The sequence below is a fragment of the Alligator sinensis genome, unplaced genomic scaffold (assembly GCF_000455745.1).
Source record: "Alligator sinensis unplaced genomic scaffold, ASM45574v1 scaffold865_1, whole genome shotgun sequence".
NCBI lineage: Eukaryota > Metazoa > Chordata > Crocodylia > Alligatoridae > Alligator > Alligator sinensis.
Window position 1 is genome coordinate 490293 of NW_005842146.1, and position 24486 is coordinate 514778.

Here is a 24486-nt window from a genome sequence, read left to right on the forward strand (position 1 = left end):
CAAACAAAGGAAATTATATTTATAAAACCCACTAAAAGGAAAGTAATATTGTCTGCACCATAAGCAGGAAGTCAGGAGGCAGAAACTTAGAATTACAAAGATACAATTATAAGCCCCAGAAAAACACCATAGTATTACAAGAATACTCATGTTACATATGCAGTAAATAAAAGTGAAAGCACAAAGTATGGACTTAATGAGTACACCAACCCCCACTTATGGAAACTGTAATGAATTGGACTCCAATAGCAACTCCCACATGACCTGGATTTACTAAACAAGCAAGATATATTGCAACTATATGGAACTGAACTTATGCAAATGTTCAGTCATTACTATGTTGTTAAAACTTGCCTTTAAAGGACCTTAGAGAGAGTCAGACTTTTCTTGCTACACCTCCCTTAGGCAATGAAGGAATTTGTAATGTGTGTCAGTCAGATTTTTGAAATCTTGCTCATTTGAATTCCAATCTTTGCCAGTATTTTAAATGCATTGAAACTAGTAACATTTCTAAATCCACTCATCTTCCTACAAACATTCTTCCAGAAGTCTTAGATATTTCTTCCCTTGCAACTTTTTATGGATAACTCTCTGTCTAAAAAAACTGACAAAAAAGTATTAATATTAACTATTCAAAACCACCAAGAGAACATTCAGCAGAAGCATCCATATTTTAAAATTAATCTGGAAGTGAAAAAATGAAAACAAGTCATTACTACTATTAAGTTAATAGCATTAGTATGGTCAAAATGAATATGATGAAAATGAAGTACAGTGGAAGTGACTGACCTATTGTCACACAGGGAATGTCTGCACTGACATTCAGAGTTGACTTTGTTTTCACACCAGTCAAAGCTGCATGAGTTGTTTTTCTCTATCCATATCAGTCTACTTCGGAGGCATCCTCATTGTGAGGCTTGTGTGTCGGATGGCCCAGTTCTACTTATTAGTCCTTCTGAGTCATCCCTAATCACAGGTGGTAGAGACAAGTAAGATTCTCAGCAGCTGGGAATTGTAGGATTGCTGAGGGAAGATTTTTCTGTGCTTAATGTCTTCATGGTCAATAGCAAATATGCTATAGAAAGCTGAGGGCTAGGAAATATGTAGACCCTGAAACTAAGCAGAACTTCTTGGGTGGGGTGATTGCTGCTTGGCATTAAGCCTGGGGGTTTACAAGGTCATTAAGCATAGGTTTTAGGGTGACCGGAAGATCAATCCTAGATATCAGGGTAAACATAAAAACAGCAAGTCAGTATTAGAAGCAGTTAGGACTTTGGTCTCTTTTCAGTCCAATTCACCATATAACTGTGTGTTCATTGTTGTGGTTCAGGCAATGAAACATAGACATATAAAGAACATTAAAGGCTAGATGTTGCATTTGATACATGCTTTCATTGTTTAGTTGAAGTCAATAGGAAAAGAAGAAAAAAATCCTTAGAAAAAAATTGTATTATATGGTTTCTGATAGTGTTCTCATTACAATGGTATTTATGGTAATATAGTAATTTGTCACTACAAGCCATAGAAATTCTAAAACTGAAAGTGTAATGAGCAGTGTTAAGAAAATAGAATAGTGAGTGGAGGGTGACTTTAAATAGCTTAACCAATACCTACCACAACATACATATGGTTGTGGAAGTAGATCCAACATCTCAGATTTCAGTGAGGGTCTCTAGTGTCATTCTCTTGAAGTGTAATTTTCTTTGTTTGCCACAGAAGCTGAATGTGTGAGGTCAAGCATTTAGTAACTAAATGTATAGACATTATTATGAACTTCAACACAGGTCTGGCTTTCCCAATCACATTACTAAAACAAACAAATGTATTAATGGATGAGAAAAAGAGGCAGTGATTTTTCTACATTTATTACTGGAAGGCAAGTATGCTTGATATGATTGGATAAGGCAATATAGGTGTAACGACTGCAAAGGCTTGCTTGGCTGCAAGCTGAATGGGTGACCTGTGCCAGAGAACTTTGCAAGAAAAGTGGTAAAAGGTTTGCAGAGGGTGCAATAGCTTTTCCAAATAGAGGATATGCTGTGCACAATGCATGCTTTTTGCTGGAGCATTTGAACTGTAACCAGAGTCTGCATTGCAAAGCCTAGACTCTGGTGGACTACTATGGAGCCATAAAAGCTGAGGGAGGGAAAAGCAGCTGGAGAGAGAAGCTGCAGGTGAGTTACACTATCATGGAGAGAGAGGCAGAGACACAGCCCCTCCTTCCCCCCAGGTAGAGAGAATGGGAGCTGAGGCTTGCTGGGGAGCAGACTTCAGGACAGAGGAGAACCTGAGTCATCCCAGGAGAAGCTGATTCCACACCCAGGGTTGTAGCTATGCAATCAGGTACACAGGTTCCCAGGGCAAGAGTGGGGACAATCGGACACAGGTACCCAGGGAAAGCATGGGGAGGGGTTAGTAAGCTCGCTGGGAGAAGCTGCCTGGTCAGGGACCTGCAGAGGCAAGTCCTCTGTTTGGGCTGGAAAGGCTTGTACTGCAGGGACAGAGGCCTGCAGAGGGAATCCCCTGTCTGCATGTGGAGGTGCTGGGGGAGAGAGACAGCCCAGAGAGGAAATGGGCTGTGAGAACCCCAAATCTGCATGGGTGTGGGAGGGGACACTTAACCCCTAGTGTTTGCAGGAGGTGTATTTTTCAGAAGGAAACTAAAGAAAAGAAGCCTATTACCTGTAGTAGCTGATTGGAGACTTGTTATTTTGCTGAGTTACCAAGAAAGAGCAGAGTCCATCTTCCCTGCAGCAGCAGAAGCCTTGCCTCTGCCTCCTAGTGGTGGATCATAGTTAAAGCTGTATTGCCATTTATTGTTATGGGAAGAGAAGTGTGACCAAAAGGAAATCAATCTGGGTTATGGGGGTGAAACTGTTTTAAAGTGTTATAACAAAGTGAATGTAACCATTGAGCAGACAAGGTTCCTTGGGTGACCAACACGGCTACAACCTAAACCCCTGTAACCATTGAGGTTGTTTGATGCAAGTGGGACCACCAGTGTGGTAGAGTTATTCATCTATTGTTGTAGTTGTAAATTCTATCAAATTGTTGGTTTTATTATTAACTATACATATATATTTCTTCCTTCTCTTGATTAATCATTTCTTTTCTGTGTATAGTTGTGTATAATAAAAAAAAAATGTTTATTGGACATAAAGTCAGTTCTTGGACAGTGAGGGTGAGGGACACACCTCTCCATGGTACACTTCAGTCAGCACACCTGCATGAAGGGGGTCCCAGGGCCACTGGCACCCCAAAGATCCAGAATATAGCATATCGCTTGGCCTAGCATGCTGGTGAGGGTCACTTAGGTAATTTTGGCAGCATGCTTACAGCAGTGTAAGCGTGACTAGCATTGTAGTTGAAAGATGTTCAGAAGATTGTCTAACTATATAATTGGACAAATAAAAGAGATTATTCTAATAAATCTTTGCCTGTAGTAAGTTTAGGAATTCAAGCCAGACATGATTATAACACCTGTTTATGTGGCCTGTGTTGTTAGGGCTGTCAGGCAGCTGTTTTCCACTGAAGGTTCAGAAACACAATTTTTAATGCTTTCAAGCTTATTGAAGGAAGGAGCAGGGAAGGTGTGTAGCTGTCTTTCCTAACTGGATTTCTTTTAGAGCCCCAGGGTCACAAATGCCTTAATACCATGAGCATTTCCAGAGTTTGAAGTAAACATCTTTTGAGTTGCTTCAAAACCTTAATAATGCAAGGTAATAGACATTGATCCAAATCCAAACGTGTGACAGTGTTTGAAAACTCTCTTGTTTTTTTGGTTTAGCTATGCTGCTGTTGTAGGAAACTGGGATCTCTGGAAATTGTAGTTCAGCAACATTTACAGTGTGGCATTACTTAAATGAATTTCAGCAGAAAATAAGAAAATCTGTTGCCCTTTTCCCTCTCCTCCCTGATGGTATTCTACATTTTTAAAATTTGACAGGTTCAGTCCACAGTACTCAATTTCCATACTGTAAATACATTATGATAATCTACTCCTTACTTCAGAAATTCTTAAATAATTTATCTCCTGAATATATTGTTCAGCACCTCTGGGGTAAGGTGCATTAAAATGCATCTTTAGAGAGCACATTTTCCTGTAAACAGTAGCACAAAGATAGAAGGATTATTATAAATGTCTATATAATGATAGCTTTTCTTAAAGATAAACTTCACATATTAATCATATTCAAAATATATAATACTTAAGAGTAGCTAAAAACAAAATCTCATTCACTTGTAAAGGTCTTTAATATGGACGTTCAATATAAAGGAAAACTTTGAAAAAAGAAGTATTTAGCATCAATTAAACAGAAATGTTAATAGTACTTTATTAACATTTCTAATAATACTTTACTGTAAACTGAGAATGGTTCTTTATAGGAACTTAGGGCACTTTTACATGTGCTTCATGGGTGTGGGGGGTAGCACTTTAATTTAGGCAGCACTGAGAGCCACTCTAATTAAAGTCTTACAGCATTTCATGTATCTGTGTCCCCATGCTTCAAAATGGCAGCACAGGTGCTTGAGTGAAGGCTTGTTCTATGAGCTTTTAGTTCAAGCACCCCTGCTGCCATTTTGAAGCACAGGGAGGCTGATGCATGAGATGCAAGAGGCTGCTGGAGCACAATAATTACCACACTCCAGCAGACTCAATTAATCGAGTCTGTTCTGACGTGCTGTAATTACAGCACATTGGACCAGCCTCTATGCTTATGTACAGGCACCCTCTATGTGCAAGCTAAATAAGGCCAGGCTAAGTTTGTCCTCAAATGTGAAATTTGTCATGAAAAATAAGAATATCACAGAAAGTGGTAATATGAGTCTACATGTGGCATATGTATTAGGGAACAGTAGACTGCAGGAGGTAATGAACATGATTCAGTTGTTAGTCTAGCTTTGCACCTCAAATTTATGGCATTACACAGATTTTATGCTGAAGAAAGATAGAAATTAAGCTCAGTGGTTGCCAGATGAGAGAGAACTGATGTGGTTTGCTACTCCTAAGATTTATACATCCTCTATTCTTTTCACCTAAATCATTTTGGTATCAAGTGTCTTCTGCCTTACTTTTAATATTTGCGTAAAAAAAAAAAAAGTGAAAAATGAAAAATTCTGATATTTCTATATTGCTTTGTATCCCAGACTGGGGGAAAAAACAGAACTATAAAAAATGTTACAAGGAACATAACAGTTTAGAAGAAAGTTGAATGAGAAGTAAATAGGTGTCCCTTTCAATTGAAACAACATTTTGTTCTCCTTAACCAAAAAATATATTAAAAATATCGAATCCCTTCAAGATTAAAATATATCTGCATTGTGCTATCCCTCCACAGTGACATAGTTGAGTGGCCTCTTGTCCCCATAATACCTTATGATCTTTGCTGTCTTGGGAGACTATGCTGAATGAAAAATCACTTTGCTGGAAAATTGCTGACCAGCTCTAGTAAGAATCCATTCTGCCTATCCAAATACCTGCTCCAGGTACACTACTGTCAGTTGGTGGAAGTAAGCAAGCTTCAGGATTTAAATAAGAACACTTATTTAAGCAAAACTCTACCTTGCTTTCTTTCTCCTCACAACTGGTACTGATATTATCAATCAGATTTTGCCTCTATTATTTCTGTATATAGGTTAGAAATTATGTGTATGCTTCACCTCTTGACAAGGAAATATTCCTGGGAACTACTTAAGCAATTTGTTACCCTGGGACTGAGCAAAAGTGACAGCCCCCACTCCCATTTAAAAACTTAATGTCTCTCCCTGTTATCTAGATATAAATCCAAAAAACAAATAAAATAAATTATCCTACAAATCAACTGAAAAGAGGGCAAGGTAATTCAGTATTAATCACTTCCTACTTTCTATGGATGGACCAGCAGTAGAGGATTACTACTAGTTCATTTTTTTTCTTTCTTAAGATCCCTTCTCTCCTAGAATCCCAACCTGATCACCTACAGGCTTTGTGTTTATAATTATGCCATAAACTGAAGCTGCTCTAATTCAAAAGCATGAAGCAAGAGCAAGTAGCTGTGACATCTTCTAGATGATGTTTAAACATCTGAGGTGACTGTACATGAGCCAGGAGGCTGCTCTGTGCTGTAATTACAGTGCATCAGAGCAGACTCAATTAATTGAGCCTGGAGCATGGTAATTGTATATTACCTTGTATGTCAGCATTCCTGTGCTTCAAAATGGTGGCAGGGGCACTTTAAAGCTAGTTCAGTAAGCTTTATATAAAGTGTCCTGCCTCCATTTTGAAGTGCAGGAACACTAACACGGGTCACCCTCTTGGAACTGCTCAAAAGCCCTGCTCCGTCCCCCACTCCCGGATTAGGTGTAAAAATGCTCCTGGATTTTATTTCTTTTCCATTATAATTGCTACTATCTCTCTCTAGATAGTAAATGATTTTTGTAAGAATTCAAGGCAAAATTGTCCTTCCTGCTTGGGTGAAATGCTCCAGTGGTAGAATTTCAAAAGAGGAACTATCAAAAAGAAATAAGGTTTTTGGTTTCTCTGAAATCTTTCCTTCGCCCCTTATTCCAGTCACTGTGAAAGTTGAGTAGGTAGGACAGCAAAAAGGGCCAGAAAGAGGAAGGACAGCTGTGCTGAAATGGAACTGAGCCCCAGAATGTGTAGCTCTGGTGTGCAACTTCATTGGGAGATGATTAACTGTACAGATGATTAAACACCCATTCTGAATGTGCCACCTATTCTGAAGGCTTCAGAATCCAGACCTGAATTTTAGAAGAGTTTTCTTGTTTATAATTAAACTAACCAAAATCTTGAAAGTACATCCCAAGTTTTGGACTGGTTCTAGCATGTCTTACATCTGTTTCTGATCCTCAAGCTTAATGACATGTCTGTTTTGTTAAATTCCATTTTTCCTGGTTTCATAATTTTGCACCTTGAAGCTAAATTATCTTGTTTCCACTTAACATTGTATATGTGTATTGTGCCAGAGCAGAACTTTAGGAGAATAGCACCGGGAAATATACCAACTGACAGTCTGATAGGGAATTCACTTAAGCATATGTGAATTCTTCTGTGAAGTATGTGAAACTACTTCACAGTTAGGGCGGCTAGGAGCTGGAACCAACTTCCAAGGGAGGTGGTGCTGGCCCCTACCCTGGGGGTCTTTAAGAAGAGGCTGGATGCCTACCTGGCTGGACTCATTTGAGTCCCGTTTTTGTTTTTAGGGTTTTTTGTTGTTCTCCCGCCCTGGCGGGGGGTCGGGCTAGAAGATCTATTAGGTCCCTTCCGACCCTAAAACTATGAAACTATGAAACTATATGTGTCATTAAAATTGTACCTGCAATTTTAACATGGAACAGCACTCTTTAAGCATTGCTTTTGTTTTTAAATATTATAAATACATTTTTGTGCATTAGAAGGAAATAAATATAGAAAATGATGATGCGGGGGAGGGGAGGAAGCCCTCACAAGAACAGTTTTTTGAATTATATGTTTGCGGTGTTCCTCTTCAGCTGCTGCTTCCAATGGTTACAAGATTTTTTTTTTTTTTTTTTTTATAGTAAAGTAGTATAGCAGTCACTGGCTGGGGAGCCACTTCTAATTAATGTTTATGGATATTAAGGAGAGCCTATGTGGGAATTTCTAGCAAAACAAGTTTTCATCTGAAAAATGTTAATTTATTTAAGATAAAAAATTCAGTCCTGAGAGTTGAGTCCCATGTTGCAGATAAGTATCATAACCGCCACGCTGTTGATTCTTTGTGTATTTCTTCTGTTGGAGCCGTTCTAGTCTCTTAAATATTCATTGGAGTAACTGAAGCGTTTGTACACCCCAGGTGAGTACCAAAACCAGAGGATTTGTCATAGTTTTGCTTGTGGTGTGTACTTTGGAAGAACAGCTTCTGGGTCCTTTGCAGTGGCATCTATGTTTATATCTCTTCTCTCGTGCTCTCTCTTTCTCCTCCCTGCTTTCTCTATGGACATTTAAAAAGTCATGGGTTTTGTCCAAAAATAAGAAGGAAAAAAACAGTTCCTGTTAATCTCTGGTTCTAAGGCAAGAGAGAACCATTATTATCTGCTCCTGCATAATACAGCCATAGAATGTCACCCATGGAAATTTATCTGCTCCTACTACTTTTGCCAGAATGCATTAATATGTTACTTAAATTGTGAAGAATTGCTTCTTGCAGTACTTATTGTTGCAGGTGTTAATCTTTTGTCTGTAAGTTATTTGGATTTCAAAAAAAAATTAGGAACAGACAGTTCTTTGTACATGATGGATGCTGCAAATCACTGGTTTTCAAACTTTTTTGCAGCTTATCTCCTTACCTGCAAAATATGACTGCTTGTACCTCCTACACCTGATGCATGTCCTCATCTTCATTCCTTAAGAAGAATGTCGACACTGATATCAATGTGAGACAAAGCCATTATTCACCATGCATTGTCAATCAGAAGCTCCTCAGCCATTAGTAAAATTTAGGCATGTACCTCCTGATGAAGTGCTGAGTACCCCAGTTTAAAAGCCACTGCTTTCCATTCTCTGCAATCTTAGGGTTTTGTTTTTTTTCACTATGCAATGGTGCATATCACAATATCACCACTTCAGTTCTTTCAGAAGCCAGTTAGTAAGGGGGATAAGACAACCATTTGCTCTCTTTCCTTCAGTGCCAGTGTTCTAGTTCTAATTTCTACTTTTTAGGTATGAGGCACGTTGGCAGGATAGTGCAGGAAAATATGCACTACTTGCTCTCTAAATCTTTCTGTTAGTCCTTGTCTACAGAACTGTATATTCACTTTTCTAAGGGCATAGCTATACATGAGAGTTGGATTACAGTGTGAATTTCAAGCACAAGAGTTGTTTCTGAAATTGGTTCCAGCTGAAAAATAAGACATTGTTATTCTAGAAAAAGAGTGTCTATATACCAAATTGTTCAAGAAGAGCTCCCCATATAGACAAACCCTTGAACAAAAGATCTTGTAAGAAACTGATTCACATACACTAGTCCACTCATATGGCTCCCAAACTTGAGATTATTAAAAATAAAAAACAAAAAACCCTCACATGAATGAACAAAAAAATCAAATATTGGTACAAAGCTGTTTTTTTTTAATGTTAAAATGTACTTCTAAATAAAATTAAAAGTAGGGGGGAAAAGCATAAAACCCTATGATAAATAATCAGTGCAATAAGGTCTGATGCTACAAGAGGAGTTTGTTTTTAATGATTTATCTCATTCCCTGACAGTGTACCATATTTACTTGAATACAAGACAAGATTTATTCCCCAGAAGCAGAAAAAAGTGCCTCCAATTTATATTTGTATACAAGGAAACTTCATTAAATACATGGTGTATCATTAAACTGCTACCAAAAGCAGCATGTGCATAGTAATGAAAAACAACTATGAAGTAGATTAAATGCAGCCAGCAGTGAGTATGACTGGCTATCAAACAGAGCCCATACTTGGGCCAATATACTAATGGGAACCTACTACAAGAACAGGTTAGTGCAGCCTATCTGAATAAGATATATGGTAGTGCTCATTGTGTACAGTCCCATTCAGCACCAACCCTTCAAGTCACGGTGAGACACAACAATAAATACATTTTGACTTACTCTTCCCTACCACAGCTGACCTTTGCTTTTCTTTTCCATTTTCAGTTATTCTTATTTTTTCAACAGCCTTAAATGTCTGGCAAAAATCACCAAATGGATCCAGGGGTCCAAAAAGATGGAGTTAAAAAAAGCAGGGCAGGGCACGGTCCTGGACTGTGGCCTGAGGCAACTGGAGGCTGGGTCCACTACAGAGATGCTCTGGCTACCAGATCATCTCTGTGGTTAGCCCCTCACCCTGGTACTGAAGCACTCTGCCTGCCAGGCAGTGTGCTGCCTGCCAGGGCTCCAGTGCCACTAAGTAAGGGGTCGGGGGGGCTGGAGGAGTGGGGAAGGGACTATGGGGGGACCCACACTGGACCCGCCCACTCACCCAGCCCTGCCCAGCATCCCAACAGTAAAAAAACAAAACAGCAACAAAAACCCAAGCACTTTCCTGCAGTTGAGCTGCCGTCAGGGTCACTGCGGCCCTGCCCACACACCACGGGGCAGAGGGACAGCCCCAGCAGCCCCAGCCTAGACCCTTCTGCCCCCTGCTGTCCTGTGCTGCCCAGGGGGGCTCTGCCAGGAGGCCTCAAAATGCCCACAAACCCTGCTCCTAGGGTAAGTAGAGGCTTTTTTCTGGGTGTTTTTACTTTTTTTTCCTTTTAAAGTAACAGTGCCTGGGGTTGGAGGGGCAGCCATGGGGGGGCTGGGGTGGGGCATGTGAGCCTTGCAGGGGGGGCCGTAGCCCCTGTTGGGGGGCCGTAGCCCCTGTGGGAGGGCAGCAAAATATATATTCATGTTTCATGAATTCATGAATACATGTATTTAGAGTTCACTTTATTATTATAATAGAGACACTGGTAGGCTTCCTCATTGCTTTAACACTGTACATATAACAAAACATTGCCCAACTGATTGCTGTCTCTGTCTCTTTATAGTGGACTTTTGTTTTAATTGTGGAGGAACATGGATTGGGGGTATTTTACAAAGTGACTTTGGAATTTTTTTTATCAGGGATTTTTCAGTTTTCTAAGAGGGAACACCAGAATTCCTGCTAGGGGAACCAGTGGCAGAACCCTGCCTGCTCAGAGCTGGCACCTTGGACCCAGCTGGCTGTGGCTGACCTCCTGGACAAATGGGGCCAGCAGGACAAGCTTTGACAGTTCAAAGCTGGCCACCACACCCGGAATGTCTTCCAGGTGATAGCTTCCCAGATGGCCAGGCAGGGGGCACACATGGCAATAGTTTCACACAGAGACCAGCTCTGCAGCCACAGAGCACTGGCAGCTGGCCCAGAGGGGCAGATGCCTCTACTGGCTATGCAGTTTCCATCCAGGTCGGGCAGGTGTGCAGCAGGTCACACCCAGGCAGTGGCCCCCACTGCCAGACTGCTGTAGTGGGTAAAGGGTGCAGGGAACTCTCAGGGATGCTTCAGCAGTCCAGCTGGCAGAAAGGGTAGTGTCTCCAGGTACCAATTAGCTGGGCCCCAGAAACTCCTGAGAGCGAGTAGCCCTGAGCTACTTGCCAGGGAAGCTTTTTGTACTGATGGGGCCAAGACAGTGCAGCTGTTTATACTGCTGGGGACAGTACAGGTGCTGACCCTGGGCTCTAGCTCCCCCTGGCAGCAGATCTGGGAGGAGCCAGGCAGGGTTATTTTGCCCCAAGTGGAACAATTTGCTCCACAACAAAGTGCATGTCTAAGCATGTGTGCTGAGGCAAAAAGCCCCAGCTCAAATTTGCACCGCTTCTATTTGAGCTGCTGTAAGCATACATGCTTGCATGTGTGGATGCACCCTTAGTGGATACGGTAGTTTGTTTTTCTCTCTGAAGTGTTGCATGCCCTGCATCTATAGTTTCCTAAGGTGATTATCAATGGAATAGAATAGATTGGCTCAATTTTTTGGCACAAGTAAAATTGATCAGATAAAAAAATCCACCTAACACAAGTTTATTGCATTAAATCTACACTGCAAGTGGAATTCACAAATCCAGAGTCTAACTTTGTATTTCCCCCTGCATGGCATTGTTTGATACAAACAGGCAATGACAGATATCTTGAACTGTAACCATTAACATAAAAGAAAATTGTCTGCAAGTGGGTCAATCCCAAGATATCCTATAAGCCCATTAAAGTTTAAAAAATTGTCAGTAGTTCCTAAAAAATGTAGTCAATTGTTACTTTTGCCCAAATGGGAAGTACCATCAAATTCAAATAATCTTTCATTTTCTTTTATAAAACCAGTCTTTTTTTTTTTTCAACTAAACCAAGAGAGATATATATATTAAAAGCTATGAAAAGCATCACAAACGAGACAATTTAAATTGCTTCTCCTTTATATTAGGAAATTTCTTTGAATTGGGTGAAACATAGCTTTACAGTGCTTCTCTTAAAACCTCATAAGAATTTCTTGACTACATCATCACTGTCTGTTGATTAATATGCCTCATGCCATGGAAGAAGCACATGGCACACTGGGTCTTAAATATAAGATGTATCAAATTGATTATTACATTTGAAATTAATCACATGTTCTGCTGGACAGAGAGATGAACATGAACAAAACTTGGGACTAAATATAGTCCTAATGTTCACCCAGAGCCTGCTTTCACTTCATACTTTGATTACAAAATCTTCATTATTAACAACTGAATACAGGCCAAATTCTGGAATCTGATGCATGGACAAATTATTTTACTCTTATGTGAAATCACCTTAAAACCGATATAGAAGTACAAGGTATTGTCTCTGCAGATCTAATCACTGTAGGATTAGACCATTGCAAGGAGTTCATGTTGTAGCAAGAGACTGTGAGCTTTACTCTTCAACATGCAACCTTCTAACCTGTTCAAATTATTTTAGGAAGTTCTGTAGAGTTTCTATGGGTGTGGTTTAGAGGTTAAGAACCTCAGTTTTATGCAATGTGCCAAGCCAAGGCAAGGTACATGAATAGGTGATGCAAACTGCAAATTGAGGGTTTATATGATTGTGCACATCAGCCATGTAGTGCATCCTCCCAGTACTGGGCACTTTAATATTTGTAAACAGAATCACATAATAGGTTTACAGAAGTTACAGCACACTGTGACCAATTCCAAAATGTTAGGATTTTAAGTTACACTGAATACCCAATGTTCTGGTGCTTATAAATCCCTTAGTTTTGTGAAAATAAGCTGAAAGCTTACAAAAATGGGAGTTTTGTTAAGTTTATATTTCCTTTGTCCATTTGAGCACAATAGAATTCTTATACTTGTAGAGAAAAATGAATGAAACCCCTTACATTTAAAGAAGAAAGTATTGTTCTAGCTTTTTTAACAGGGATGTAACATTTCTGTTCATGTTTCATTTAGACTCCAAAGAATGCTGGGGAGGAGAGGCTTTTTGTTTTATTTTGTTTTTTTTAAATAGTTAACCAGCCAGTCTGTGGTTACCCATTGAAACTCCCCCAAGGGACTCTTCACTGGCAGCAAGTCAAAGCTGTCTTCCTGCACCTTTCCCTTAGTTAAGAATCACAAGTGCCCTTTCCGTCCTCTACATTATGAACTTGAGCAGAGATGAGAAAATCAAGCCTCAAGTCTCAGCAATGTTAAATATCTTGTCCAAGGTCACGCAGTGTGGCTGGTGGGTTCATAGTAGAGTTTTATTTAAATTGTGTAGAAATAGGTCCTCCTTATCACAAATTAATATCACTTTATTACCATTATTTTATTTTTTGGTGTGCCCTGAACATTTGTAAATGGGTCTCTTTCATCACATTTTAGAGATTGAAATGGCAGAATAAAGGGAAAAGTATGAACTTTTAATGATACAAAGCAGACTTGTTGAAGTCAGAAATATAAACCTACAAAGCTAAAATCTTGAACAGCTGTTTGTAGGAAGCCTGAATGTTAGTTATATTTAGACTTGGTAAAGTTTCAGCATGAACTATAAATCTGCAGTGACCTTTTAGAATATAGTCTTTATGTTTGTCAATGGTGTACAGAACAATTATTGAAGAAGAGGTATGGAATAAATCAGTTTTCACATTTCAAGCACAGGTCCCGAAGGATAGCTTAAAATGCTACCCACAATGTTGGAGAAACAAAATAACTGTACTGCTCTTTTAATTTTATTTAGCAGCAGCCCAGATAAATAAGTAAAGCTAAAGATTCACTATTTTGATCTCATTTTATCATTTGCTACTAGAGGAGGTACATTATTCTAATATCAAAATAATATAGGTAAAATTTGAGACCTGAATAGAAATCTATTCACAGTTGCAATGCTAACTACATTTCTGTGCAGTGCCTAAGGCCACACAGAGAGGTTCAGTTTCTACCAGGAGAATTGCTACTCTCCCAGCAGAAACTACAAGTGCACAGTTGTTCCATGTTTTTCTCTCAGTGAAAATGTTGGTTCCAAGAGAAAATGACCAGACCCCATCCAGTTAGAAGTCACTCCCAGGAGAGTTTAACCTGAGAGAGTGAACATATGTACACTTTCCCATGATTTAGCTCCTCCTGGGGAACAAAAAAAAAAAAAGGAAGATATGGGGAAAAGGAGCCTGTACCTCCAAGAGAACAGGGTTACTCAGATCTGGAGGATTAATGGGGGGAAGCTGCTCCTGCCAATAGACAAGAAGGGGAGGGGGGCACAGCTCCAGCTGCTCTCCCCTAGCTTCTCATATATCAGACTCCCTGATATGAGGAACAGGCAAGTGGTTTTTTCCTACTGCTCTGTCTGCTCTGCTCCCAGGAGCCAAGTGGAAGGAGCAGTGCCGTAATCCCTCTTCATGCTTCTCACATTGGAATCCCAGTGTGAGAACCGGGAGGGAATGAAAGGACTGAATCAGTGTGCTTATCTCAGACTAGTATCACCCTGATCTGAGGAAGTGTGAGGAGCAGGAGAGTGGGGGTAGTTGTAGGCTGAATGTTTGTACTGTTCCCTCTCCCAGAATAATTTCTAGTAGTGGAAATCTTCCAACATTAGAACTGCACACTTTTGCATGGTGCCTCAGCTGACAACCAGTCTGACTGCATCATGTCGAAGAGGTGTCCCAGCTGGATGGTATGTGACTGGATGGGGAAGTCGACAAGGCTGTTAGAGGCAAGGTTTAGCAGACTGTGCTGCAGGACTGGGTTATGAACCAGGGGCTCCTGCAGTAACTGTGGAAACTGTAGATGCCTGGCTTGGGGCAGGAGGCAGCTCACCAGGACTACACCATGCTTTGATAGAAGTGTGGGAAGACACCCCAGTCCAGAAGGGTGGGATCTAGAAGGAACAGCACCCAGTCAAAACCAAGGCCCCCCCACTCAGTGCAAAAACAAATTTGCTAGCTGCCACCAGAGGAGGGGGTCCTTGCAGTAGAGGAGCCATTGGAAGGCCTGAAGGTGGAATCCCACCACCCTGCCTACCAGGTCAACTAAGCCCTGGCCCCCCTCAGCCACCAGCAAATAAAGAATGGCTCACAGGAGCCAGTGACACCCATCTCAAAAGAAGTCCATAAGCAGTCACTGGAGCTTCTCAAGCAGGTCTGGCAGGGGTTCCAACACAGCGCAATGGTGCCACAATGCCGCAGCTGCCAGGTTGTTGACAATAAGGATCCACCCATGGTAGCATAGGCTGGGTAGACACCAGCGCCATTGCTGCAGGTGTGCCTCCACCTTGGCACCAAAGTCCTCCCAGTTCCATGCCAAGAAGACCAATGGCCTGAGGAACACTCCCAAGGTCTTGAGGCCCTCCTGACAACAGGTAAGACCCCCGGGCAAGTCAGGGGGGAGGGGGTTGACCCAGGGACCGAGAAGGAGGGTGTCATTCTTGGTCTAGTTCACATGAGCTGAAGAAGTATGCTCATAGGCTTCTTGACAGGTGACCAAGGACTGGATGTCACCCTGGGTGCTGATGAGGACAGTCATATCATCTACATATGCTGTCAGCCTGACCAACAGGCAGTCCACTGAGATGAAGGCAGATGGAAGAGTGAGCCTGGTCAAGCACCGCTTCAGTGTGTAGAGTAGGGGCTTGATGGACAAGGCATACAAAATTCCCAACAGAGGGCAGCCCTGGCGGATGCCCCTGCAGGCTGGGAACAGGGCGCAGAGTGTGCCATTCACCTTCAGGACATTCAGAATGTCCTGATACAGGATCCGGAGGGCAGAGGTGAAGATGGGCCTGAAGCCGAAGGCCTCAAGGGTCCGAAACAGGTAGTCATGGCCAACTCGATCAAAGGTTTTCTCCTGGTCCAAGGAGATGAGCTTGATGTTGAGGCCAAAGAGGTCAGCAGCCATTAGCAGGTCTCAAAGAAGGAACAGATTGTCCTGGATGGTCCTACCCAGCACACAGTAGCTCTGCTCAGGGCTGATGATGAAAGTTATAATGGTACACAGCTGGTTAGCCAGAGCCTTGGCTGGGATCTTGTAATTGGTGCACAAGAGTGACACTGGTCTCCAGTTCTTGATGCAGCCAAGGGCTCCTTTTTTAGGCAGAAGGCTGAGGACGGCTCGGTGACAGCTGGTTGGCATTGTCAGGTCCGAGAGACTCTCATGAAAGACGCACAGGAGGCAGGGGCCAAGGCGGGGCCAGAACGTCTTATAAAACTCAGCAGGCAACCCAGCAATGCCCGGGGCTTTGCCTGAGGTGAGGTCCTTGATGGCAGCTGTGAGTTCCTCCAAAGACAGTTCTTGCTCAAGATGGTCAGCCTCTGATGAGCAAAGCCTAGGGAGGCCATCATGTAAGTGCCTAGCAGACTCTAGGCAAGTCAGTTTGGCTGCAAACAGTTTCTGGTAGAAGGTGACAGTGTGGCATCGGATCTCAACAGGATCTGTGAGTGTATGGCCATCTGGGGTCTTAAGATGGTCAATGACCTTCTGTGCAGCTAATTGTTTCTCTGAAAAAGAAGTCAATCAGGGCACCGGTCTCTGCCAGTTCTTGGCAGCAGGCATGGACTCTCGCACCCTGGGCTGCACTCTCTGCCAGCTCCTGCCGATGTTCCTTGTGCACCTTAAGCCTTTTGAGCACCCCCACATCACCACCAGCATCATGCAGGGCCACCTCAAGCTGCACTGCATCCTCCTTCAACTACTGAACATGGTGGTGAGGCTCACTTGTTGCCAACTGCGTGTACTGCTGACAGAAAACTGTAATCTGCACCTTTCCCACATCCCACCACTGCTTCCAGGAGGGAAAGGTGGTTCTTGCAGTCTCCCATGTTTGCCACAAGTGAGAAAAGCAGTCACAGAAGTGAGCATCCTGCAAGAGACTAGTGACGAGGCACCAGTAGAGCGCCCAGGAATGTGTCCTGTCAGGAAGGCTCAGCACACAGGAAACCAGGCTATGAGGTAGCTGAGGAAGATGATGGGGACTGAACTCACCTGAGCAGCACACAGGACATGGTTACAGCCTATGAGTGCCCCCACAGTAGCAGCACACTCCTTCACTCCAATAGAGGGAGGTGCATGAAGCCGGAGACCAAAGCTCTGGTCCAGAGGGGCTGAAGCCCCAGTAGTCAACTGCTGGGAGCTGCCACCAGCCATTCCAGCAAAAAAAAAAAGGGTTAACCCTGAAAGGAACCAGAGGGGTGAGGGATGGGCAGCCCCCTGCCAGCAGGGAACAAAGAAGCTGGAAACAAACAAACTAACTAACCCCAGGGGAGAGAGAAGGGTAAGCAATGTGTCAGGGAAGGGAAGAGAGGGAGGGAAAAAAAATAAAGAAAAAAAAAACAAAACCCTGAGGAGGGGGGAGAGGGTGACTGCAGGAGGAAGGGCTGGGAAATGTGGGGGGAAAAAGGCAGGGAAAAGTAATGAAAAGTCGGGGACTACTGTGGGAAAGGGGTCAGACTGTCTAGGGGAGGGAAAACAAAACAAGAGAAGGAGAAAGGCTCACAAAACAGAGAGAAGCTCTCAGACCTCTGAGCAGACACTCCTGTCGCTGGCCATCTTGAAAGAGAAAGAAAGAAAGAAGTGGGTTCACAGCCCTGCTTGTCAGCAGAGATGATTTTACAGTGGAGAAAGAGGAAGTTCAGATTGAACGTGCATAGTAGGGTTTGGGAGCAGATAACCTGGCAACCAGAATAAGTAATAGAGCTGATGGCATACTTAGGTGGCACAAACTTGTTCCTACTCCCAGCAGATATCTTCAGTTCCATTTTCTACATTTCTCTATTTCCATTTAAAATAGTACATGTTTTTATTCTTTATATATAATGGTTTATTTTGATCTAGGAAAGTAACAATCCAGAAATATAAAGAAAACTGAAGTGGGCTGAATGAGAGAGGCCTTAGTCAAAATAATTGTGCTGTGTAATTAGAGCTAGAATCAGGGAGTCCCTGAGCAGCAGAGCTTGAAAGCAGAGTTCCCTATTATTCATGTCCCCTATTCTTTCTCCTTGAATCCTTAAGTCTCTTCCCACCCCCTCTCAGAGCTGTAAATTGTACGAAGGCTAGAATACAGCCTAATAGGAAATGCCTGTCGCACTGAAAATCCTCTACCTGAATTAGGAGATGCCACACACTGGTTTCTTATAGCATGCAGGCAAAATAATGCCTTAGCTACAGCTTTGAAAACATCAGTAGAATCTACCTGACAGACTGATGCATCTATCCAACTGTTTAGGAACTGAAATCCCTTTGAACATCTGGTCCCAACTACCTAGCAGCAGAGCTACCATCTTCATACTGTAAGCAGTTTCTGTCCTTCACAAGCCTTGTGTGATTCAATATCCTTAATCACAGTCATATGTTTCAGTGTAATGAGCATTGAAACTGAAGTATTGTTCGAATTTCAGAAATGGTTTGGGTGGCTGAACAATTTACACGGAGCCATGTACGCTAGTAACTTCAGTGTATGTTGATGTTAACTTCCATTGATAAATATGAAATGCTTCTAGACTTCATCTTCTAGTTCACTGATTTTTATATATACAGGTAGATGTTTGATATTTTATATAACATCTTTTAAACCTAAATAAAAATATAAATATATATTTTTAAAATTCCTGGAAGCCTTTAAGGTATACCAACATTGTGTTCCTTATGCCAAGTAAGTTCAAACCTGTCAGGATTAATAGCTTTGTGTCAGTGATTTTGGGGTGGTTTATTTGTTTGTTTCTATTTTTCCCCTTTTTCCATAAATGCAGTGGCATAAGTCTAGAGAAAATGTATGTTTTCTAGTGACACAAAGCTATTTCATTTGCCAGATCTTTACTTTGAGAAAAGTTTTATAATAGTCACATATGCAGCCTGAATTTGTGTTAAATACAACTTTTTTGTTTGTTTTCCCTAACATTTAATTATTGGATGACTTTGAAGGTTTTTCAAGGGGGGAAATGTTTTTCAGGTACCATCCCATGGTAAACACCACTGTTTTCACATCTTTCTTATCTATAAATATGTGCATTTAAATGTGTCTTCTCATGTGTCCAGCAAGGCTAGTTCTCCCGCAGTTCATATGTGGGCATATGCTCACAGGCATGTGCTCCCAGAAGTGTTAGTACCATATCTCTGTGAGTGGCAACACCATTGTGGACGTGGCAGCTCAACTGCTGGGGCTTTCTGTTTGTTCATTTTGTTTTGTTCTAGTGCAGTTGCTCTCCCTGGGCTTAAAGTGAGTGGGAAGGACTAATCAAATATACATAAGCTGTCTTAACGCTATAGTGACAATACACTCCGTGACCATTTTGGTGTAAGCAACTTGTCCATCAGTGTTTAAAAATTCTATGGCATAAGCAGAGAGATTCTAATTCTCCAGGACATTCAACTGCCTATTTTATGAGATCATCTCTTTTTTTCTTTGAGACCTCAATGCGTTATTTCATTATACACCTTCCAGCTTCTCCACCGAATGAGTAGGAATGCTACAAGCACTGTACCATTCTGATGTCTTCCCAGAACATTAGCTGTTCTGTACATTGAATTAGGCAGGGGTAAAAATAAAGTAGGTGATAAAGTATTTAGACTGAATTGTAATGTATATGGACAAAGGTTTCACAGAGTATCTTAATTCAGGAATCTCCTAACTTTTGAATGCTTGTCTTTGCAAACAGTGTGTGTTCTCTGACATGGATCATCAGTAGGATTGGATCTTTAGACCTACAACAGAGCCTTCTGCCACTCATTCTAATGACATAACTGGTGAATACTAGCCTGTTTATTTTCTGTATGAGCTAGTCACGAGAAGGGAGATGTTATACTGTAGCAGTGAGTTTCATAGGTATTTGTTGAGAGCAAGAGGAAGCAGAGATTTTAATACTTTAAGTTCAAATCCAAGTTATTCAGGGGAGTGTATCTAGTGGTTACAGACTCTTACCCTAGTCCCACTCTCCTATCCATCTTCCTGTTTTGATTCTGGTGTTCCCAATTTCTATCTACTGCATCTTTTGGCCTCCAGAACCAAACCCCTGTTTTCATACACAACCTAACAGTGTGGCTCCTACCCCAGTCTCCCACTCTTGTTGGCCCCAAAGCTCCTATGCACTCTTCCTCTAGACAGATATCTCCCAAAACCCTTCTATTTCTATATATCACAACCATTTAATCCTGTACCCCTCCAACTCTGCTGATCCGTAGCTTTGACCTTGTTCTGTATTTAGCTGGAACATTCCTGGAATATTTTGAAAATGTTCACTCTGAGACAGATCCCCAGCAGGGAAAATGTCAGCCCTCAAAGAGTTAAAGTTTGATAAAGCTATAAACAACTGAAAATGGGGTAGCCACTCTTAACTACAGGCAGAAATACCAGCTCCATCTGTAATTATAGGATGAAGGGTAGGGTTCAGGGAAGGGTTTAAGGTTATAAATTCCTTTTTAAAGATGATCTGGAGCAAAAAGTAGGGGCTCCTTTCTGTTGAATGAGTTTACAAATCAACACAAGTATTGTAAATTAGAACAAATAATTGAATACTTCCTTGGGTAAAGCACTTGCTTAAAATGGAGACTTTTAGTATTCAAATGCTATGAAAAACCATTTTTTTCAGAAAAGAAAATTATATATAGGGGAATGCTGATCATAAATTCCTGTTGCTACTTTTGTGGTAAACTGCTTCTCTGTCCAACATGTCTTGCTAACCAGAAAACAGTGTGAAAAGCATTAACACTTTACCTAACTGTATTTCTCAGGGTCTGTATAATTTTAAACTAATTTAGGACAATGGCCCATTTATTTTATAAATCATTGTGTATGTTGTAATAGCTTTCAAGCTGAAGGCACTAAATCAGTTTATATTACTGAACAGTGGAAGAATGTAGCATTACAGCTGTGCTGGCAGAACATGTATCAATGAGATATTGATCTAGCCATGATAAAGGGAAGTTGTGCTGAATAGACTCAAAACTAGAAGTGTTATCTCCATACCACAGTGTTTGTGCACGTAGTACCCATTCTTGGAAAAATAGTAGTATGTCTTTTTTTAACCATCTTTCTGTAGTCTTGGTGACAGCACTGACCATTTATCTAATCAAAAGGACCAAATTAAGCATTTGGCAGTTCTTTTAAAATTCAGAGACATAAGCCAAAGACACAAGCAAATAAGCAACAACAACAACAAAATATCCTCATGAACCTGTCCACCTATATAGAATAGCCTAAAACATCAAATAAAATTAAAACACCGCTTTAAATACCAAATGTCGAGGCTGTTTGACCATGCAGAGTTAGTTCCATGTGTAGGAGCTTTGGAATTGAAGCAGTGAAATACTGAGGATGAAATCCAGGCCCTACTGAAGTCACTGGTGAAACTGACAATAATTTGTTCCATTTCTCTATGGTAACAAATACCTGTGATAATGAGATTCAAAATTATAGTGCTTCTTGTTGATGTAAGTGGGTGGTAGGAATGTTGCTGTGTTTTCTATTCACAGAGGACCCAGAATAATATTGTATTCTAGTTGCTGTGAAGACAGCAGCAGAGACAGAGCATGGCAGAGCAGGTCAAAACTAAATAAAAACAAAAAGGCAACATAAAAAAAAAATCCAGCAAACTAGAAAACCTGGGATTTGGCTAGCTCTAGGTTTAGGACTGCATAATGCCTTCAACTTGCTCGCTTCCTTTGTAAATCTATGGTAGAATCTGTTCTTCCAGCTTCTGTAATGCCCAGACTGCATGAACATGTATGCAGCATTGTTTATGGAGTGGGGGTATGTGAAAAAAATTCCATCAGATGAAAAACAATTGCTGAAAGAAGGTATGCATTTCTAGTATGCTTTGACTTTTCTGTAGAGGGGAAAACAACCACCACAATGTTAAGCGTTTATTTAAAAAGTGGACATTTAAAAAGATGAAGATACTGATAATAGTTTGCATTTATAAGAGAGGCTGTGGTATCTTCCTGATCACTTTTTTTAGAGCAGCACCCAATAATAAGGTAAGACAGAAATAAATAGTATTTAAAAAGGGTGATACAAGAAGTATAAGAAAGCATAAGAATGATATACATATTAAGTACAATTAGAAAAATGATCCTAATAAATAGAATATCATTATGGATAAGAATAAGCAATTATTTTCTTTGGAAATTCAGGCAGAATGATTAACTCTATACTCTATACTGATTATTTCCTCTCAAATGAGTTTTGATGTCACTGAAAACTCTTTTAGACATTTATTGAGAGCTATCTTGCTGTAGGGAGTAAAAGACAAATATCAGTCACCATCTAATAGAGGTGAAGTGAAAGGTCAAGTGAAGGTACCCACTGCCCATTCTAAAGAACATACTATTATACTAAACTGAGCAGGGCATCCTTGAGAGCATCTTTAATAAGATGAGCTGAGTTCTACATTGCAAGGCATTTCTGACATTTTTCTTCATCATTTCTGACATAGTAATGTTATTCAGCTCTCTCCATGACTACTGAAGAGTAATTAACACTTCAACTCATATGAAACTTGTCAGCTAGCATATGGAATGACTCTCTATAATGTATAACTAGTAACTGATACAGTCTTCATATATATGTTATTTACTGGTAGGAAGAATCAATGTAGAATATTTTTTTAGGCTATCCATCCGTGCATTCTGTTAATTAATCTTCTAGAAATCCAATAGATCCTTATGTTGTTTAACTCAAGAAAAATGATTTCTCTGAAGGCATAACCATTATCTAAAAGGAGGGAGAACAAGTTCACTGATGGCAAACATGTCAATCCTGTCAAGTTGAACACACCTACAGTTTTTAAAGGGTGTCAAGCATATTGTATTTTGAAGATCATGTTCAATTTGGATGGTAATGATATCAATATGAATATTTATCCTCTTTAAAGAGCTTTTTATCTTTAGTTCTTAACGATCTGTATAGCAGGGCAGGTAGCACTGCCATACTTGATACATGCTAAAATACAAGGAAGATAGCAGAAATCTTTGAAAAGCAAATTAATTAGCCACCCCAGTCCCATTGATTTGGATATCCAAGTGATTTACTATCTCTTTTCTAATCTCCCCCCTGCTGACTTGTGGATAGTGGTAGTATAGTCTTGACTTTTGCTCTTTTAAGAGCAGAGGCTCATGAAAATGTTCGGTGGTGCTGATTCGACTTCCCAGACTATTTCCTAACTTTCTATTAAATTGTTATTTTTTTCTAAAGTTGAGATTGCAGTGACTTTATTGGATAGCTGGCAGAATATAACAGATATGGAAACCAAAAACTAACCAAAAACAAATAAACAACCCCCCTCCTCCCAACTAACCCTGTCTGAAATTCAAAATTCTAAATTGAAGATGATTCTGAAGATGCAATTTTTAATATCAACATATTTGTAGTGTAGATAACAGCAGATTTATTTAATTTAATCAGCACATAAAGAATATTTAAACATTTAATGTAGGTCTACAGCCGAGAAAATGAATATAGAAAACTACTTAGCAGCTGTAAGATTATTCATTTTTTCTGAGATGTCACACAGGTGTGATTTAGAGTTGTGACATTGATGCTTATTAGCAGCATTTTTTTATGGCTGATTTTCAGTATGAGATGCGTTTCCCCTTAATTACTTTAAATATGTTTTTTCCCATAATTAAACCAGTTATTCCCAGATATTGAACCAACCTTATATTTATCTGTATATATTTAAATATATGTGTGCATTTAACCATATATATTTTATATATTTAATTGTATGTGAAAAGATCCAAAGGGGCCTTGTGATGATGGATGTCTTGAGTCCAGTATCACCCGTTGTCTAGGTAGCCCCTCCCCTCGTCCTGCCTGCTACGACTTTGCTGTTATGTTTGATTTGTGAGAGGGTTTCAGTGGAGTTCTTTATCCGAGGGGTTCCCCGATGCGGGTATACTCCTGGTTGTCGCTTCTGTTGTTCCACGGGGCTCCGCCACCCCTACACCCCGTCCACTGGCCAACCGATCATGTGCTTGTGGGATGGTGGCCTGCAGTGCACTGCAGGCTTGCTTGCCTTTGGTTTCCTCCAACTGTGGGGACCCAGGCCTAGCGATACCACTGGGCCAGCCTGTTTTCTACTCTCGCTGGCTCCTCAGCTAGCTCTGGCGGTCCTTCTTCCCTCCCTTTTCCTCTAGAAATAATATTCCGCCTAGACGGGGAGACTTCCCGGGCTGGTGTCCAGGACCCAGCAACCCCTAGGGACTGCTCCACCTATCCCTATCTCTGTTTCCCTTAGGGACCCTGCTAATCTCTGCAGGGTGCCTCGTTGCTCCCCCTGATTCCCTCCTCCCGAGAAGGATCCTGGTACTTCTCTGCTCCCTACCTGGGGTAGGACAGGGAGCTTCCTGCTACCTGCCTCTGATAGAGGCTTCGAGCCTCCTCCTGCCTCTGTCAGAGGCTCCATACCTTGCCTCAGCTTCAGCGTGGGTCCAGCGCAACCTAGCTGGGGCCTTTTCAAAGGGGGAGCTGCAGCACACAGGATGTGCTGCCCGCCTTCTCTCTCTCTCTCTCTCGCTCCCCCTGCCCGTGGGTACTGTCGGGGCTTTTAA

General features: G+C 41.2%; 1 protein-coding gene and 1 long non-coding RNA gene across 2 annotated transcripts in view; one reads left to right on the plus strand and one right to left on the minus strand.

The window, feature by feature from the left end:
• Positions 1-905, minus strand: part of LOC102376206 — a 9867-nt gene extending 8962 nt beyond the window's left edge. Inside the window, exon 1 of the long non-coding RNA XR_324050.3 lies at positions 790-905. This is a non-coding gene — a long non-coding RNA (uncharacterized LOC102376206). The remainder of the gene's footprint in view (positions 1-789) is intronic.
• NRG3 (neuregulin 3) overlaps positions 1-24486 on the plus strand; it is a gene marked incomplete at its 5' end in the record, with an annotated part of 1100334 nt that overhangs the window by 464193 nt on the left and 611655 nt on the right. The gene's annotated exons all lie outside the window — the stretch shown is intronic.